A 19,813-nucleotide genomic window follows, 5' to 3' on the forward strand; every position below is an offset into this window, starting at 1 on the left:
TTCAAAACCAAAACCCATGTATCTAATTCCTTTCTGTGCATACAACATCTTCCCAACCCTTGCTTATCACTCTCTCCGTCTAATCTTCTTCCTTCTATCTTTGATTTCCCCTTTTTTTCTTCTGATTTCCCTTTCTCTCAGCTTTACTTGATTTGCTTATATGATGCTTAATTGTTTGAAATTCTTGAATCTAAAGCTAACATCATATTTTTCGTGTGATTGTTTTAGCAATGAAACTCTGGTCAAATCGCCCTCCACAATGCAAATCTGGTCACCTCAATCATAATGCCTCCGTCTCGAGAGCCACCGCGTCAAAAATTGAAACTCGCTACCACGTCATTAGAATACATTGTGAAACTTTAGATTTAACTACCCGGTACGTTTAGTTTTTCGATATGCACATTTGATGATTCTACGATACTAATTGATACTAATTTGTGCGACAAAATGCATTGTTATCCGTTAATATTCTCCACTTCCATTTGCTGAGTAAAGTGGCGTTCATCAGCTCCACATTCTTCACTCCTAACCCACCTTCTTCCCTTGTTTTACAATCGGTATCCCAAAACACCTAATGAATCGACCTTTTGATATCACTTCCATTCCAAAGAAATTTAATTTCTCTATTTTTAATTCAAATGGTTTTGATGTTTAACTTATATACTTATATAAAATTGATAATGTAATTATTTTTAAATGATGTGCTATTTGTAAAAACTATCTTATAAGAATATTTGTGAAACTTTAAAGATAAAATATATAACTTACATGTCATCAATTCTCCAATGTCAAGATGAGACAAGAAGATCAAAATTGTTTGAATTTAAAATAGAGAGATTCTACCAAAAATCTAAGTAATGTGATACTTCAAACAAACTACAAACAACTTTAATACCCACCCTCACAACTAGCATGGGCCTAGGTTCAATCTACACATAGCAGTTCTTAACCAAAATGAACATTTTGTTAACAATATTCTCAATATATTGGAAGGTTTACGGTGATCAAATATATAAAAAACTAGTAGCTTGCATCCTAAGCTATCGTAGGTTTGCATTACGTGATTATTGATTGACTGCTAAGTAACTACCATAACAACCGTTCTAACCGTTTGTAACAGAAAACTAATTGACTATAATATTCTAACTAACCTCCAGTAGCTTATTAGATTAGTCAATTTCATAATTCAATATTCACCCACAAGTTAAAGGTTCATACATATCTATCATTTTCAACTCAAGCATATATAAGTGAAATGGTTGAGAAAACAATGATTTTATGAAGAAATATGTTAATTGATCCAGGAATTTTACTGTAAAAAGCTTCAGTACTCATGCTACTTGTTTCTCTCTTACATCCACACAATCGATTTCAAGATGTTTGGTCCTTTCGTGGAATACTGAATTGCTTATAATGTGCCCAACACTTTGATTGTGACAATATATAATAGGTGTCTTGATGCACTTGACTTGGAGATCTTTCATATGGTTTTGTTTGTTGGTGTTTTAAATGTATGATGTTAAGTTTGCATTCTAACAGTTAATGTTTACCGCTCGACCGTTGGAGACTTACGTGTTGTTGTATTGTGTAGAATGGAGTTAATATATCCTTTTTGAAAGGTTTTTAAATAGAAAATGCCCAAGAGGGAAAAATGATTTGGATTTGGTTTGTGTTTTTGTTAGGAGAACTATCTTAAGTGGCTCCCTTAAGCAAGGGATTATTGAATATTTCCTCCTTTAGTTTTGAAAGTGTATGAAGTATTCTTAAGTGTTTTGAGATTTTTATTTTAAAAATATTTTAGTCTTAAGAGAGTGCAATGCAAAAGTGTAAAGGGAAACTTGATCTTAATTGTTGTTATGCACAGTGGATTTAAAATTAAGATTGAACAGGGAGGACTAACTTAATGTTTTCATACATTAATGGTTCTAAAATTTGGATTGAAGGGGAATAACTATCCTAATGTTGTCATGTTTGAATTAAAAATCCTAAAGTCAAACTCTAATTCATCCTTGATCAAAGATTAAGTTTGTACGAGTACCAAAGAAAGCATATGAATCAATAGAGTAATGATCATCAACAAGGCGCATAATTAATCAGCAAGAAATTAAAATCAACAAGTGAAATTCTGGTAAGACAGAACCCAGATGTCATATACGATGTCGTAACATCTGGTCTGTCATCAGCTTAGCTGAGGCAGTTCATACAGATCCCTCAATTATTTACTACTTCTAACATCCAGAAGTCTGGAAGTGTTGGGATCACATATCAGTTTAGTTAACATTAACACATCTGCTTAGCAGAGATTCTGTGTTAGCACAGTAATTAAATCACACACTGATGTCATGCACGATGTTATGACATCCAAACTGAACTTACAAATAAACAGTGCAGAAACATAAACAACACATCAGAATTGTTCACCCAGTTCGGTTCAATCAACCTACTCTGGGGGCATACCAAGCCAGGGATAAAGTCCACTATTAGCAGTATCAATTCAGAGCTAAACTCTCAGTTTACATCTCCTCACTTAATCACTACCCAATGACCCCTCTACCTAGGTTCTCCCTAGATATGGAATATCTCCATTCCACTCCCAATCATAGCAATGATGTCTAGCAGTCAGCAACTCAGCCACTGCATCGACAGCTTAATCACCAACAATTTAAATAACATAATGGAGTAGTTCCAAGAATACAATCTTCACTCATTGCTTCACAGCTTCTGAGTGAATAAAATAAACCTCTTACCTACAGGCTTTGAGGCACAAATCAGTGATCATCCCACAACCTGGGTGGTTCACTTACACAACAAACCCTAATGACTACATTATGATCGTTAGGTTTACAAGGCTACAAAGATTCCTATATATAACCTGATCCTAGTTGGACTTGGGCTTAAAATCGCAGCACTCCTTGCTGTTACAAATCAGCATCTTTCTTCTGCTACAAACAAGGCCTTTTAATCAAGAGTTACCTAATTTATCTCCTAAATTAGTAACTGCTGAAACTTCAATCTAAGATTCGATTCTTCAATATTCTGGCTTGATTCTTTGACCTTTAAGACTGCGCCACATAGGACTACATAATATCCACATAGAATATTCTGTATCTTTTAAAACCAAAACTGAATCTTCCTTCCTCAGTTCTGCAGGCGCGATGTCATGGTTAATGTCATGATATTCCTTGTAACACATCTTGTTTCAGTACCTGTTTTGTTCTTTTTAATATTTGCAAGAGTACAATACATTACATTCAGCTGCTATTATGTTTTAGCCAAGCATGGATGCCAATAAGACAATAATACAGAACAGAGCATTAACAATCTCCCCCTTTGGCTTATTGTGGCTAAAACTAAACATAAATAAAAAACAAAACAAAAAGTACAAATTAATTCCAAGAGCAGCTGCTTCAACTTTCAGGATACCTAGGCTGAACCACATCATAACATCTTCAGTCTGCTTCTACTTCAGTCTTCAGGTCTTCCTTTGTTTCTTTTGACAGTAGCAAAATCAGCGTCAGCCTCTCCCCCCCTTTTTAGCCATAATATGACAAAGATGTATCCGATGTCATAATATGCAATGGAAGAACCTGTAACTCCCCCTGCACATGAGGAAGAAGATACGAAAACCAATTCTTGCCACTTTAGTTCTTCAAGAACTAGCCCTTGTAACTCAGAACACAAATCACAATTGTGTTCATAACTCAGATCACAAATCACAACTAAAACATCTCTCTTCACGAAGGCTGAACACGAAGATGCATGCTCATTGTTACTGCTGTAACACCATTGGTAGAGATCCATGATTTCCCCACCCTGTGTTATTCTGAACAGATTTTGGTAGGGGAACCCATCGCAATACCAAATCTGGACGCACCCAACACAAACACACACGAAACACATCTTTGAGAGATTTGATATCTAAATCCTGCTGCGAAGATGCTAATTTATAGCCATAGGAGGATCATAGGAAGTAACGATAGTCTTTGGTCTTGTTCAACAGACGAACTATTAATTAGGAAACAGTTCCAAAGGCAATTACTCTTTCCAAAGCAGTTTTTCTTAGTTTGACTCTGCGGAATCAATGTCTTTATCTATGTTATGACATCCTGTCAGACATTGTCCCTCTTTCACCTCACGAGCACATAGCTTAAGATTCTTTAAGAGACATTGACAAAGCATCCTATGAACCACGTAAAAGACCTCCTACTCCTTTACTGACTCACTAGTCATAGACCTCTGTTGTTCTGATCACCTTGAGACTGTATACTGCAACTGTGAGAAGCCTTCTAACACTTGTTGACATGCAGCACATGGTTAGATTCCACCATTCCCAGAAAACCTTTTCACAAGAAACTTCCTCTACCTAAGTTGAAAAGCTCCTGCTGACTTGGACCACCTTCATAATGATGATAGAGTATAACACACCAAGATAATTTTCTAGAATTATATCTTGAACTAAGCAGACACTCCCTCTATCTGAGATAGTTTGTGCTTCATACAAGAAAACTTGTAAAGATGAATGGAAAATATATGACGCATCTTAATATCTTCAAGAGCACACCCTCTGCCCAACTAACGAGCTGACACACTTCACTATTACAAAGTGACTCACATCAGAATTTAGATGTTATAACATCTTGTATAACATTAAGATACAGTTGAATAGTTCAGTACATTCAACTAACTCCACTTCTCTTTCTTCAACAGATTCAAGTCTACCACCTTATCTCCACCTGAAATAATCAACAAATAACCCTTTGACACTTGATGCTTCCATAGAGAGGTTGCCACAGACTCAACATAAAGAACTGCCACTTCTTCCACTTGTTGATCATAACCCTACCAAGTTGCACTCTGATCGTGGTCTGCCAAGATAATTTGAAATCCTCCTTGATATGATGTTTCTCATAATGATTAACATGCTTTCCAATTAGAATTAGAAGAATCCTTTTTATCTACAGCTATGTTGATTATCTCACCAAACTTCTGTCTTCATAGTCATACTCACTACTGAAGACTTCATCATGAAAGTAAACACGAATTTCCAGAACATGTTACCATCATCAAGATCAGAATCTGCTCATTCTAATCCACATTAAGTTAGAACTGTCCCTTCAGACTTAATATTGCTACTTCATCTTTCACATGCTAGATTCTAGATAATTTTCCAAACCAACAAGATATAGTGATGTTATGACATCACGCAGGACATTAGTTTATCAGACTTGAAATCTCATCAATACCTCTGAGTGTTCCACCACCTACACTGATTGATGTCTTGTCATACTTCATACCCCCCTGGGAATTACAACATAAGGATGCTTTGAATAATTGTCCTTATCCTGAAGCATTCTTCATTTGGAACTGCCACACTTTCCAAATTTGGAATCCTTAGTTTGCTTGCTACACAAGATCCAGACTGCCACTTCATGTACCTTGAAATAGAAGAAACTTCTAAATAGCTCTTGAACATGTCTTCAACAGATAGGTCTGAACCTAGTCTTTCCTGGTGTCTTCAAGTGTTGTGATATAACATACAAAACCAAGCATCACACACATCTTCTTCTTCTTCCACATAGTTGATGTAAATATCCAGCTCCCATCAAGATACTCACCATCACCTATATGTTTCTTCTTCTTGAATCAACTCACCAGCCAACCATTTCCTTTCTTAATGCTTAATTGAGGATAACACAGAGCTATAATTGATGCATAGTTCAAATCAGACCATGGACACTTCATTCACATACTTAGCTCCCCCAGAGTATATGAATCTGTATTCAGGCTTGTCGCACGCTCGCGAAAAAAAGAACAGAGTCGCCACCAATATATTTATCCCATAAGGGAAAGGAATATCAGAAAACCTAACGAAGGAAGGAACAGGGTCTCGCGACCAGAGAATCAAGGTACGGGAGTCGGTTACGCAAGGGGAAGGTATTAGCACCCCTCGCGCCCATCGTACTCGATGGTATCCACCTATGTTTGTTTCTATCTAAAGGGTGTAAAACTATGTCTATGTCTAAATGCGAAATGAATGCAAAATGTAGGGAAAATAAAGAATTGTACTCGCACGGGCCCTACCCCGCTGCCTACGTATCCTTTTCAGGAATCAGAGTTACCGTAGCTCGGCTAAAGATTTTCTGTTTGTTTGTGTTTTTTAATTGGGCGGAGTCAACGTTCACGCTTTTGCATAAGGGATCGACCTAGGATGCGTACAAGCGGAAATGACATTGCCCTTAGGTGCCAACGAGGCAAAAGAAAAAGAAATGATTGGTTGGTGTCTTTTAGGGTAGACGAGTGATGAACAGTTCCCAATACCGGGCCACTCACCACTTTCTCTGCTTTGTTTTAGTCTGAACCATTGTTAGATGTTTCAAAGTGTTTTTGGTTGTGTATTTTTTAAGGGGAATTTACTTCACGATTCGAATCACATAAAATGTATAATGATCGAGAAGCAGATTAGGGAATGAATCCCACTCCCTTCCATCCCATTATGTAATGTTTGAGAAACAGATTAGAGAATGAATCTCACTCATTTCTCTCCCATTAATTAATGCTTGAGAAACAGATTAGGGAATGAATCCCACTCATTTCCCTCCCATTAAGTAGTGACCGAGAAACAGATTAGGGAATGAATCCCACTCGTTTCTATGCCACTAAGTGATTGAGAAATAGATTAGGGAATGAATCCCACTCATTTCTCTATCACTTGCTTAATGTGATTCGCATCTTCCTTTTATTAATGTTTTAAAGAGTTGAAAAAGAAAAAGAATGCAATAGGGAACTAATCCTAAATTCTAATCTAAGTAGTCTATACAAGTCTAAATCCTAATGTTAACATGGTGACTAAATTCTAAAAGAAGCATTAAAATGGTATCAACAAAATAGGCCAAAAATATGGCCAAAAGATAAGCAACAAAGTCACACAACAATTATACAAAAATAACATGGAACTAGCACAAAACAATTCAAGCCTAAATGCAAAAAAATTACACTAAAATACTACTATTTTTTATGACCTTTTTATGAAGGAGATTAAGTGTCTAAATTAACCTAAAAAAACTACTATTTCTTATGAGCTTTTTAGTGAAGGAATTTAAATGAACTTCTAAATCAAGCAAAAAGAGGCTAAAACCATAAGCCTAAAACTAATATTTTTGTGATTATTGTTCTATGTCAAGATTACCTACAAATCTAACAAAATTTTGATGATTTTTATTACCTAAAGGAAAAGGGCAAAATTCAATTAAGAACCTAAATTAAATTAGAAAAATAAATGGAAACCGGGGGTGCAAAATGAATTACATGGTGTGATTAGCAAATGGGCGTAGGGCCCAGGATCAGGAGGCCCAATAGATTATTGTCACTCATTCAGACTGCCAAAAAAGGGTGTAACGGGCTTAATGGAGGGTGTGAGCAGTGATTCGAGCCCAATGGAGTGTTTTTTGTTATAGTTTTCAGTGCCAAAAACGTGGTACTCTGGGCCTTAGGGGGTGCAGATAGCAGTTCGGCCCAGAGAACTCTTATTGCAGATTTTCTTAGTAAAAAAAGAAGTATTGTGCCAAAAAGAAGTGTTACACCGGGCCTCAGGGGGTGTGAAACATAATCTAGCCCAATGAATTGCTTCTGATCCGATTACCATGTTTCTATTTGGATTTTGCTCTTATGATCCACTATTATGCTAAAAAGCTTCAATTAACTCCGGTTAATCCAACTATTAATGATTAATTAAGGCTTATGATATTCAATTAAATGGACTTTAGGCTAATTAACCTTCAGATTAAATTAACAAAAAATAAAATAAATAAAAAGGGAAATTGAAATAGGATTAGGGTTATTGAATTGTGACCTCTCAACTTGTTCTCTCTTCTTCTTTCACGCGTGAACAACGGCGGCGGAGGGATCACTCCAAGCGGATCTTTAACGTGTCTTGCTCCGATCAACGACGGTCTCTTGCGTCAGCTTCCTTCTCGCTTCTTTTTTTACTTCCATTTCAGAACTCGACTCGAATCTCCTCTTAGATTTGCTCTAGCCTTTTCGACAACTCGTTCCTCCCACTCAATGTTCCGATACGTGCTCGGCAGAGGGAGTTCGGTGCTTCTGCGAATTCAACGAAAATGTAGAGAAATCCAGTTGAAGTCTTCAAGGAACGGTAATCTTCGCTATCTCGTTTTGACTCGTCCTTCTTCTTCTTCTTCTTCTTCTTCTTCTTTCTTACTTTTCTTCTGCGTGTGAGTTGTTGTTGTTTTGTGAGGCGTGAGAGATAGTCAGAGAGTAGAGGATGATGACGCTCAGAGGTGGTGAGGTTGCGGTGAGGTGAGGGTTGGGGGCCAAGCTCAACCATTCAGAGCTTCCATTGATGAAGCTCTGACGGTTATGGATCCCTGAGCTTTAGTGTGGGGTGAGGGCTAAGAATGAACGTGAAGTTTTCAGAGAGAATTGAGAGTGGAGATGGAGAAGGTAGTGAAGGTAGGAGGTGGTGCGAAGGATGGTGATGGTGAAAAGTGAGCGTCCCCTGAAGGTGAAGATGGAGTTCGAAGGTTAATGGTTGAATGAATGGTGAATGAGCGTGTGTGGAGAATGATGAAGATGAATGAAGTGATGCGTGTATTGTGGAAGGTGAAAATGAGCGTGGGTGGAGAAGAGGTGAAAATGGCGTGTGGAATTGTGGAAGGTGATGATTATGGAGATTGAAGAGAGAAGAAGCAGAGAGTGAGAAGAGAGAAAGGATGAAGAAGATTGAGGGTGGAAAATGACGTGAGCCTTTGAATTGTGGAGGGAGAGTGTTTATATAGAGAAGGTGAAAGTTGAGAACTTTGAATCTGAGCCATAGATTGAAGAATTCTGTTACAAGTTGAAGGGCGAGATTGAATCAGCTATGAGGTTAGTTTTTATTCTGATTTTCTGTTTTCTGATAATCCAATTCTTCTTCTCTTTTCTGTTTTTGAGTTATCCGTTTTCTGTTATTGGTTGTTGGTAATTCTGTTAGAGCGGTTAGAAGGTAGTTATGGAAAGTTAGTTATGAAAACAGTTAGGGTGATTGGACTGTTATAGAAATTGGTTAGGATAGGTTAGTAGACACTTAGTTTGTTATAGGTTGGTTGGGATTTGAGTGTGAGATGCAGTGAGGTTAATTCAAATTAGTTGAAGCTGAAGTCTTGTTGGACTCTCTTGTGAAGTGTATTGGCAAAGCTGTATGTATGTATAGATGTGACTCTGATTTGAATGGCTGTTTGTGATATCCCTGACTATTTTTCTTCTAATTTTTGTATTTAAAACTTGGGGCTGACTGGGTGGATGGGGTTTTGAACTGTTTGATTTGTATTTGGTTTTGTTGGAGCTGAATGGCTCAGTTACGGATTGGAGGTTGCTTGTTTGGGAATATAATTGTGCAGGGGCTATTTTTTTGGTTCGGTTATGTTTTATATGGTGTGAGTTTCGATGCTGACTGGTTTAATTGCAGGGCTTTAGTGCAGGGCTGCTGTATGTGAATGGTTCGTAGCACTTGTTCAGCTTGGTCACATTGTAGAGCTTCGGTTCGGACTTTTAACCAATCTGGTGCGAGTTCAATACCAATGGAGAATTTGAATTTATGCGCTTCAGCCATGAGGAACGAAATCTCCGCGACTACCGCCTGACTCTGAACTGTGTTGCTGCTGTAACTCGTAGGTCCTCTTCGAACTGCTTTTTCTTTAAATGAACTTGGTTAATGTACATGTAGTTGATGCGAACCGAGCATGTTACACTTAGAACACTGTTTTGAGATCTATGAACATGAATGCCTTTCCCTTTTTTGAATTATGCTGGAATTTAGTAGGGTATGCAGGGACTTTTTTGGTTTATATTATGCTGACTGTTTTGAATGTATGGTTTTGAAAATTGTTAGAATGCTGATGTTGTTATAACTTGTATGTACAGGTGTATTTTGAAGGAATTTGGAGTACAACATGTATGCTGTGGCTGGGACTTGAATAGCGCGTTTCTGACTCAGGAATTTCTTGGACGTGAATGGGAATGAAGGTCACCACTCAAGATGAAAAGAGAGAGTTTTAGGAGGGACTAGAATACATGGAGTCAAAGTTAAATATCTGAGGTCAATGGTCAACAGTTGACCGAAAGTCTACTATAGCATTTTATCTTCTTCTTTTTCTTTTTGTAATTCTTGTTGTAAGGCTTTGTAATGGTGTAATTTAGAATTTTGAGTTGTAATGGATATGTGATGACAGAATTTGAATAGTTTGACTTTCATGTAGATGTTGACTTTTGATTTGGGTGTTGACTTTTGTTGACTTTCCATGTGACTAGATTTTCAAGTAACCAATTCAAATCCTCCGGAATCTTTGTAATCTTGAACTTTACCTCCATTATGCCTCACTTAAAATTTCAATCTTCATATTCTTCAATTAGCCAAACTTGAATCAAGTGATAAATTTGTGGCGTCATATCTTCATCTTGCAAACTTGAATGAAAAGCGATGACGAGGCTTGAGAGGAAACAACCCTGGCTCATAAGACGCTCAGTTGAACCCTTCAATTTCATAGTCTAATGCCCAAGAGTAACCAGATGAATCACGTTGGATAGAAGTAGAAATTCTAATTCCCAAGATCCTTGATCCCAAGCCAAATTTATTGATTAATGATGCATGATGTGTTAGATGACCTAATAAAAGATATTTACATGAATGCAAAGTCTAAGCCAGTTAGAAATTAAAAGGGTAGGACAAATTTGGGGTATGACAGCTGCCCCTATTTAATCATCTTAAACCTGAAGGTGAGATTGGCGCTAGCCTTTCGAACATTCGAGGTAGAAGAAGATTAAATATCAAAGTACCAAAAATTTGTCCTGAAGAGAAGATGGTGTAAGTGTTATCTTTATTTTTTTATTTTGATATCTGCTGGGGAGAGAGAAATTTGTTTTTTCTGATGGGAAAGTTTATGGTAAGGGGTTGAAATGGGGTAGCTTGTAACGTAGCCAAGGTGCCAATACAAGGTTCTCAATGGAAATGATTGTTGTATGAAACTGCGGTTTGAAAATACGGGTTTGATGGAAAGGTAAGACCCACGATCCGTGACTCGAAACTAGGGTAAGGTCAACGGACCTACGACCCACAAGAATTGAAAAAGATGAAAATAAGGTCAACGGACCTACGATCCACAAGAAATGAAAAAGATGAGGATAAGGTCAACGGACCTACGATCCACAAGAAATGAAAAAGATGAGGATATAGTCAACGGACCTACGATCCACAAGAAATGAAAAAGATGAGGATAAGGTCAACGGACCTACGATCCACAAGAAATGAAAAAGATGAGGATAAGGTCAACGGACCTACGATCCACAAGAAATGAAAAAGATTGGGATAAGGACAACGAACCTACGATCCACAAGAAATGAAAAAGATTGGGATAAGGTCAACGGACCTACGATCCACAAGAAATGAAAAAGATTGGATAAACATCAACACTGGGGTTGGAGGATATCAACGCTGAGGTTGGAGCATGTCAACACTGAGGTTGGGGGACATCAACACTGAGGTTGTGAAAGGAAAGACGTCGACACTAAGGTCGAGGACATCAACACTGAGGTTGGGACGAGGAAAGATAAACATCAACACTGAGGTTGTGAAAGGAAAGGCGTCGGCACTGAGGTCGAGGACATCAACGCTGAGGTTGGAACGAGAAAAGATAAACATCAACACTGAGGTTGTGAATGACGATTGGCATCGACGCGGAGGTCGGTGAAGGAGTGATAGGCATCAACACAGAGGTTGGACAAGGAAGGGATAAGCGTTAACACTGAGGTTGGAAAAGAAAGGTATCGACACTGAGGTCGAAGGAAGAAAGAATTAATATCAACACTGAGGTTGGAAATTAGGAATTAGTTTTGAAATGGTTTGCCAGGACGGAAGGCAAAGGATACACAACACGGGGGTTGGATCTAAAAGTTTTCCCGTACGAGGGAAGAGATCACGGAGACTAGTCACGACTAGACTCGATCAAAAGACATAATCACGAAGATGTTGATGCTGGCGAAGCATAAGAATTACATTAATCCCTCAGGCCAAAGGCGGGGTGTAACTCATCAAGAGCGGCAATCGTTCGAATCGCCACACACCAAGTATGGTTATTCAAATGATTGAAAAATGAGGTGGGTTGAATGCCCACCCTCACTCACACTCTAATCTTTACGCAGCACACGGGAAATAACCTCGGAGACAACGATTCTGACGAAGAAAGACAGGAGAGAGAAGATAAGATTTCTTTTGGGGATTGAGAATACCAGGTATTGGCACCATGGCTTGAGGAGATTTGTGATGTAGTAACAGATATCAATCGGAGTCTGTAAGGACAACTTTTTCTGTGGGGATGTATCATCGTCTTGATTGAATGTTGACTTGTATTATCTGGCTTATGCTTTGTATGCATGTTTGAATTTTTCTGTGGCGTAATATTCCATTTTGATGGATATGCTACGCTTTTGAGGATGCAGTGTTATATGCAATGGAAACTATATGCAAAGTGCCAAATAAAGGCATTAGTGCTAGGAGGAGGATCATTGGGGTCCGTTGCTTATTGTCTTGAGGTGCCAATATGAATCGGTGTTGGAAACCCTACAGTACCAAAGATTATTGGCAACTGCCTTGAGGGTTGGAATGTAGCTTTGTTGGGGAGGAAGTGACTTCATTTGACTTTCCCTACATCTTGAATTGCTTGGGGATGGTGAGCTTGAGGAGATTCCCTCGATTCAGCATGTTGAGGATGAGAAATTCAGACAAGGAGACCAGGTTGGGGGGAGTGGAACAAACTCCCGTGAGAAATAAACTCATGTGCTTGGGGAGAGACCGAAGTTCCAGGAGAAATAAACTCCTATAATCGGGGAGAAGGCAATAAAACTCAGAGGATTGTGCCCCAAGATTCGTGAACTATGAAGGAATTTGCCCCAAAGGATCCTTGGAGAGATTTGTCAAATCTTGACGTAACTGCCCCAGATTGGTTGAACCCAAGAGAGATTCCTCGACTTGATTGCCCCAGATATGCTGAATTTGAGAGGTCGAACCTCGATTCAATTGCCCCAGATTGACCAACAGTGAATGGATGCTTCAGTTGACAGAGTTTTCACACAACTTGCCCCTTGGAGTAATCAGTCTTTGAAGTGAATGGCTCATGGAATCGATCAACTTTTTCTGCAGTTGTTCATTGTTGGATCTTCCTTGATGTCAAGTGTCTATTCACAAGTAAAAGATATTTGTTTTGAAGATGCTAATATTAATGCAATGCTTATGCTAGCTTCGAAATCAAAGTTATTAAAACAAAGTTGTGACATTCAGTGTTTGAATTATTTGTCATATCGATATCACCATAAATGGTAAGCAAACATCTGGGAGTCAGTTTTACGCAACTTGGTGTGGTATGCTTTAGAAATAACCCTGCTTCAATTAGGTCTTTTAAGGGTTGTAACGTGGCCTGGTTCATGGTTTTAGAAAGAAAGGATTTAAGGCCCAAAGTCTAACCTAACCCACCCATTCTTCGTGATGTTCTCCAGTCCTAAGTTCAACTTAACCTGATACGAGCGTTCATCCTTCAAAAGGAGTTTGAGATGATTGAGGAATCAATGAAGCTCTTGGACATGGCAGTCACGTTACCTTTCAATTTGGTGTCTGATCACACGACTTTGTTCTTTTAATCCTTGTTTTTCGCTTCTGTTTCGCTTTTCCTTTTTGTTTTTTGTTTCCCTAACTTTTGCCTGGACAAATTCTTTTGAATTTTATTTTGGAGTCCAGCGGGATGCCCTAATTTTTGCCTAAGTCACTTGTTTTCAAGTTGTTGACTTAGCGGGCTTTTTTTTTCATTCACTTTTTCGATAAGTCGTGTGATCCTGAATCTTTGATTTGTGGGAGGTGATTGTGACTGCCTGATTATCTGATTGACGAGGGATTACCATTGTGATATTGACTTTTCTCAACCTTTTGAAGGATAACCATTGTTGTATCCTTGGATGCACACTCCTGATGAATTTGGATTGCTCGATTAGGATAATTGAACGCTACCCTGCCCCTGGGTTAAATGTGAGGTTTTTTTTGTATAGAAAAGAAACTCCTACTTCAAGGCTCGAAGGGGTTAACGAGGGTCTATCTCCCTTATATCTCCAGTGTTTGGGGATTTGAAACAATGCCTGTACATCCTCAGCGGGGTTTTATTCAAAAGCACATGATTAAAGATTTTTGCAATTATTATTTTTCATCATTCTCCTTTTGATATTTTTTTGCTTAAACCAGAGTTTGATATCGATAGACAGAAATATGTGAGTGAACACGAATGGATTGATTTGAAACTAGCATATGCAGTGCATTTTTATTTTTATTAAAAACAAACAAGTTTTACATGGAAGTAACTTTTAACAAAACAAGGAAAATTACAAATGAAAATGCAAAAATGAATTGATGATTGCCATAGTTGAGGAGGCTTGACTCCGTCTGGACTTGTTGATCTTGAATACTTTTTGCAGCTCCTTACAAACACTTCAGATTACTTCAAAAGAAAACTCCGACGAAGTCACCCAAGAGTTGTAAACTTTTGCCTTACTTTAGGGATTCGAGCAATGCGAGTGATGCAATGCTCAAGATAAGAGTATGTCTTGCTTATCCCTCAATCGGGAGCCCCATGAACCTTTCAATTTATGTGAAGACCATTTGGAGTGAATGATATCGCTTTGGAGTCAATGAGATCTTGGACTTTGTGTTTCAAAATATTACAATCCTCAATTGAATGTCCAGATGTCCCAGAATGGTACTCACACTTTGCATTTAAGTCATATCCTTGAGGAATCGGTGTTGGAGGGGGCTTAGCCTCCCTTAGTTCGACCAAAGATTCATTGAGTAAATGGGAGAGCAGTTGGCTGTAGGTCATAGGAATCGGGTCAATCTTTCTTGGTGGTCTTCTCGGCCTTCGTGGACCTTGTTGTTGGTAATTTTGGTGATAGTTAAGAACATGAACCTGAGGATAGGCAGGGAGTTCTTCTTCTCTATTCTCTGAAATTGCATTTGTTTCACTTTTCTCTTCTTCAGTGAATTCAGAAGCATTGGCCATATCTTGGATTTTACCCATCTTTAAGGCGTTTTCAATTCGTTCTCCTACGACAACCAAACTTGAGAATTCGGAGGAAGCACATCCAATCATCATGTTCAGATAAGGATCTTTCAGAGTATTCATGAACATGTCTACAAGCTCTCGTTCCAAAAGAGGAGGTTGGACCCTGGCAGCTAATTCTCTCCATCTTTGTGCATACTCTTTGAAAGACTCATTAACTTTCTGAGTTAAACTTTGGAGTTGTAGTCTAGTAGGAGCCATGTCACTGTTGTATTTGTAATGCTTGAGAAAGGCCTCTGCTAGTTCATCCCATGTGCGGACATGGGTTCGTTCAAGTCGTGTATACCATTCAAGAGATGCCCCACTTAGGCTATCCTGAAAGAAGTGCATTAGGAGCTTGTCATTTTCTGCATACGGTGCCATCTTGTTGCAGAATGCCTTGATGTGACTCATCGGACAAGTAGTACCCTTGTATTTCTCAAAACTGGGGACTTTGAATTTAGCAGGAATCCTGATATCAGGCACTAGGCACAAATCAATAGCATTTAAACCAGAGGAGCTTCGACCTTCTAAAGCTTTCAACCTTTCTTCCAGAAGATGGAATTTTCTCTCATTTTCCTCGATCGGGAACTTGAAAGCCTCCAATTCAGAATCGTTCTCATGACGTGAATCCTCCTTGTTATGAATTTCCACAGGCACAGGTTTTGACCCCCCATTAGCAACAGTGGTCGGAGTACCATTAGCCAACTTAGCAACACTTTGTCTTAGCTCCTCTTGTCCCTGAATAACAACATGGAGAGTCTCCAAGAGTTGGGTCATCCTTTCCCCCATAGTATCCATGTCCTTACGGAGTTCAACCTGATTTTGTTCAAGACGGTCCATGATTCTCTTCTGATTAATCCTTGTATGATACAGATGTAGGGAAGTCAAATTTGTTGATGAAGCAGAAATCTGGATTGAAAGAGGACCCCAATAAGCTTCTGATAGAACTATGAGATGCATGATAATATGAATGCAATGTTTCATTTATGCGAGATCCTAAAGTCTTTTCACAATCTTTCATTTTCTTTCTTTTTTATCTCTTTTTGGAATCAAGGCTTCTTTTTTTGGTATAGAGTATCTTTTCTTTTCTTTTTCCTTTTCTATTTCCTTTTTCTTTTTCTCCTTCTTTTTTTTGGAAATAGACTTTAGGATCTATCATAAATGAAGTGGATAAAGCAATGATGTTATGCAATGCAAAGCATGGGATCAACGGTCCATATAATCTTAGTAACCACTGTACAATCCTCTGAATAACTGATACAGGTCAAATGTCATGAGATCAAAGGTCCGACACCTTTTTGAATACCAGGAAAACCAATAGTCACCGACAGAACAAAATAGTCACCAACGGTACCTATCATGTATATCCCACCCCACTCACAGGTGTAGTCTAGGTCAAGGTAGGTCAATGGCTTCCAGCGTTATCAGTTCTCCTGAAACACCATCATTGTCGCAAATACATGCCAACAACGGTATCTCATTTGAACCTCGACTGGTCGTGGGTCTCATGATCGCAATCAACAGAACCTGACATTCTGTTGGCGTCATGACTATCCACTCTATCCTAGGTATCCTATGTGTCACTCTGGCCTGGGTATTGGGCCTTTTACCTCATAGAACATCCCACCCAACCTGCAAAACAGAACAGAAGACCCCAAGGAACACAGAATATAATCCATATGCATGATGTGCAAGCAGAAATAAACATGATATGCAAACAGAAAATATACAGGACATGCGAAACATAATAAATACATAGAATAAATAAAGGCACGTATAGACAAAACATAGCACACCCAGTAAATAAACAAACAAACGGATAGGCTAGGATCGACTCACTAAGGATGGACCAGCAACAGGTCTAGCAACATCCCCAGCAGAGTCGCCAGCTGTCGCACGCTCGCGAAAAAAAGAACAGAGTCGCCACCAATATATTTATCCCATAAGGGAAAGGAATATCAGAAAACCTAACGAAGGAAGGAACAGGGTCTCGCGACCAGAGAATCAAGGTACGGGAGTCGGTTACGCAAGGGGAAGGTATTAGCACCCCTCGCGCCCATCGTACTCGATGGTATCCACCTATGTTTGTTTCTATCTAAAGGGTCTAAAACTATGTCTATGTCTAAATGCGAAATGAATGCAAAATGTAGGGAAAATAAAGAATTGTACTCGCACGGGCCCTACCCCGCTGCCTACGTATCCTTTTCAGGAATCAGAGTTACCGTAGCTCGGCTAAAGATTTTCTGTTTGTTTGTGTTTTTTAATTGGGCGGAGTCAACGTTCACGCTTTTGCATAAGGGATCGACCTAGGATGCGTACAAGCGGAAATGACATTGCCCTTAGGTGCCAACGAGGCAAAAGAAAAAGAAATGATTGGTTGGTGTCTTTTAGGGTAGACGAGTGATGAACAGTTCCCAATACCGGGCCACTCACCACTTTCTCTGCTTTGTTTTAGTCTGAACCATTGTTAGATGTTTCAAAGTGTTTTTGGTTGTGTATTTTTTAAGGGGAATTTACTTCACGATTCGAATCACATAAAATGTATAATGATCGAGAAGCAGATTAGGGAATGAATCCCACTCCCTTCCATCCCATTATGTAATGTTTGAGAAACAGATTAGAGAATGAATCTCACTCATTTCTCTCCCATTAATTAATGCTTGAGAAACAGATTAGGGAATGAATCCCACTCATTTCCCTCCCATTAAGTAGTGACCGAGAAACAGATTAGGGAATGAATCCCACTCGTTTCTATGCCACTAAGTGATTGAGAAATAGATTAGGGAATGAATCCCACTCATTTCTCTATCACTTGCTTAATGTGATTCGCATCTTCCTTTTATTAATGTTTTAAAGAGTTGAAAAAGAAAAAGAATGCAATAGGGAACTAATCCTAAATTCTAATCTAAGTAGTCTATACAAGTCTAAATCCTAATGTTAACATGGTGACTAAATTCTAAAAGAAGCATTAAAATGGTATCAACAAAATAGGCCAAAAATATGGCCAAAAGATAAGCAACAAAGTCACACAACAATTATACAAAAATAACATGGAACTAGCACAAAACAATTCAAGCCTAAATGCAAAAAAATTACACTAAAATACTACTATTTTTTATGACCTTTTTATGAAGGAGATTAAGTGTCTAAATTAACCTAAAAAAACTACTATTTCTTATGAGCTTTTTAGTGAAGGAATTTAAATGAACTTCTAAATCAAGCAAAAAGAGGCTAAAACCATAAGCCTAAAACTAATATTTTTGTGATTATTGTTCTATGTCAAGATTACCTACAAATCTAACAAAATTTTGATGATTTTTATTACCTAAAGGATAAGGGCAAAATTCAATTAAGAACCTAAATTAAATTAGAAAAATAAATGGAAACCGGGGATGCAAAATGAATTACATGGTGTGATTAGCAAATGGGCGTAGGGCCCAGGATCAGGAGGCCCAATAGATTATTGTCACTCATTCAGACTGCCAAAAAAGAGTGTAACGGGCTTAATGGAGGGTGTGAGCAGTGATTCGAGCCCAATGGAGTGTTTTTTGTTATAGTTTTCAGTGCCAAAAACGTGGTACTCTGGGCCTTAGGGGGTGCAGATAGCAGTTCGGCCCAGAGAACTCTTATTGCAGATTTTCTTAGTAAAAAAAGAAGTATTGTGCCAAAAAGAAGTGTTACACCGGGCCTCAGGGGGGTGTGAAACCTAATCTAGCCCAATGAATTGCTTCTGATCCGATTACCATGTTTCTATTTGGATTTTGCTCTTATGATCCACTATTATGCTAAAAAGCTTCAATTAACTCCGGTTAATCCAACTATTAATGATTAATTAAGGCTTATGATATTCAATTAAATGGACTTTAGGCTAATTAACCTTCAGATTAAATTAACAAAAAATAAAATAAATAAAAAGGGAAATTGAAATAGGATTAGGGTTATTGAATTGTGACCTCTCAACTTGTTCTCTCTTCTTCTTTCACGCGTGAACAACGGCGGCGGAGGGATCACTCCAAGCGGATCTTTAACGTGTCTTGCTCCGATCAACGGCGGTCTCTTGCGTCAGCTTCCTTCTCGCTTCTTTTTTTACTTCCATTTCAGAACTCGACTCGAATCTCCTCTCAGATTTGCTCTAGCCTTTTCGACAACTCGTTCCTCCCACTCAATGTTCCGATACGTGCTCGGCAGAGGGAGTTCGGTGCTTCGGCGAATTCAACGAAAATGTAGAGAAATCCAGTTGAAGTCTTCAAGGAACGGTAATCTTCGCTATCTCGTTTTGACTCGTCCTTCTTCTTCTTCTTCTTCTTTCTTACTTTTCTTCTGCGTGTGATTTGTTGTTGTTTTGTGAGGCGTGAGAGATAGTCAGAGAGTAGAGGATGATGACGCTCAGAGGTGGTGAGGTTGCGGTGAGGTGAGGGTTGGGGGCCAAGCTCAACCATTCAGAGCTTCCATTGATGAAGCTCTGACGGTTATGGATCCCTGAGCTTTAGTGTGGGGTGAGGGTTAAGAATGAACGTGAAGTTTTCAGAGAGAATTGAGAGTGGAGATGGAGAAGGTAGTGAAGGTAGGAGGTGGTGCGAAGGATGGTGATGGTGAAAAGTGAGCGTCCCCTGAAGGTGAAGATGGAGTTCGAAGGTTAATGGTTGAATGAATGGTGAATGAGCGTGTGTGGAGAATGATGAAGA

Source organism: Vicia villosa, unplaced genomic scaffold, assembly GCF_029867415.1.
Source record: "Vicia villosa cultivar HV-30 ecotype Madison, WI unplaced genomic scaffold, Vvil1.0 ctg.000944F_1_1, whole genome shotgun sequence".
NCBI classification, from domain to species: Eukaryota; Viridiplantae; Streptophyta; class Magnoliopsida; order Fabales; family Fabaceae; genus Vicia; species Vicia villosa.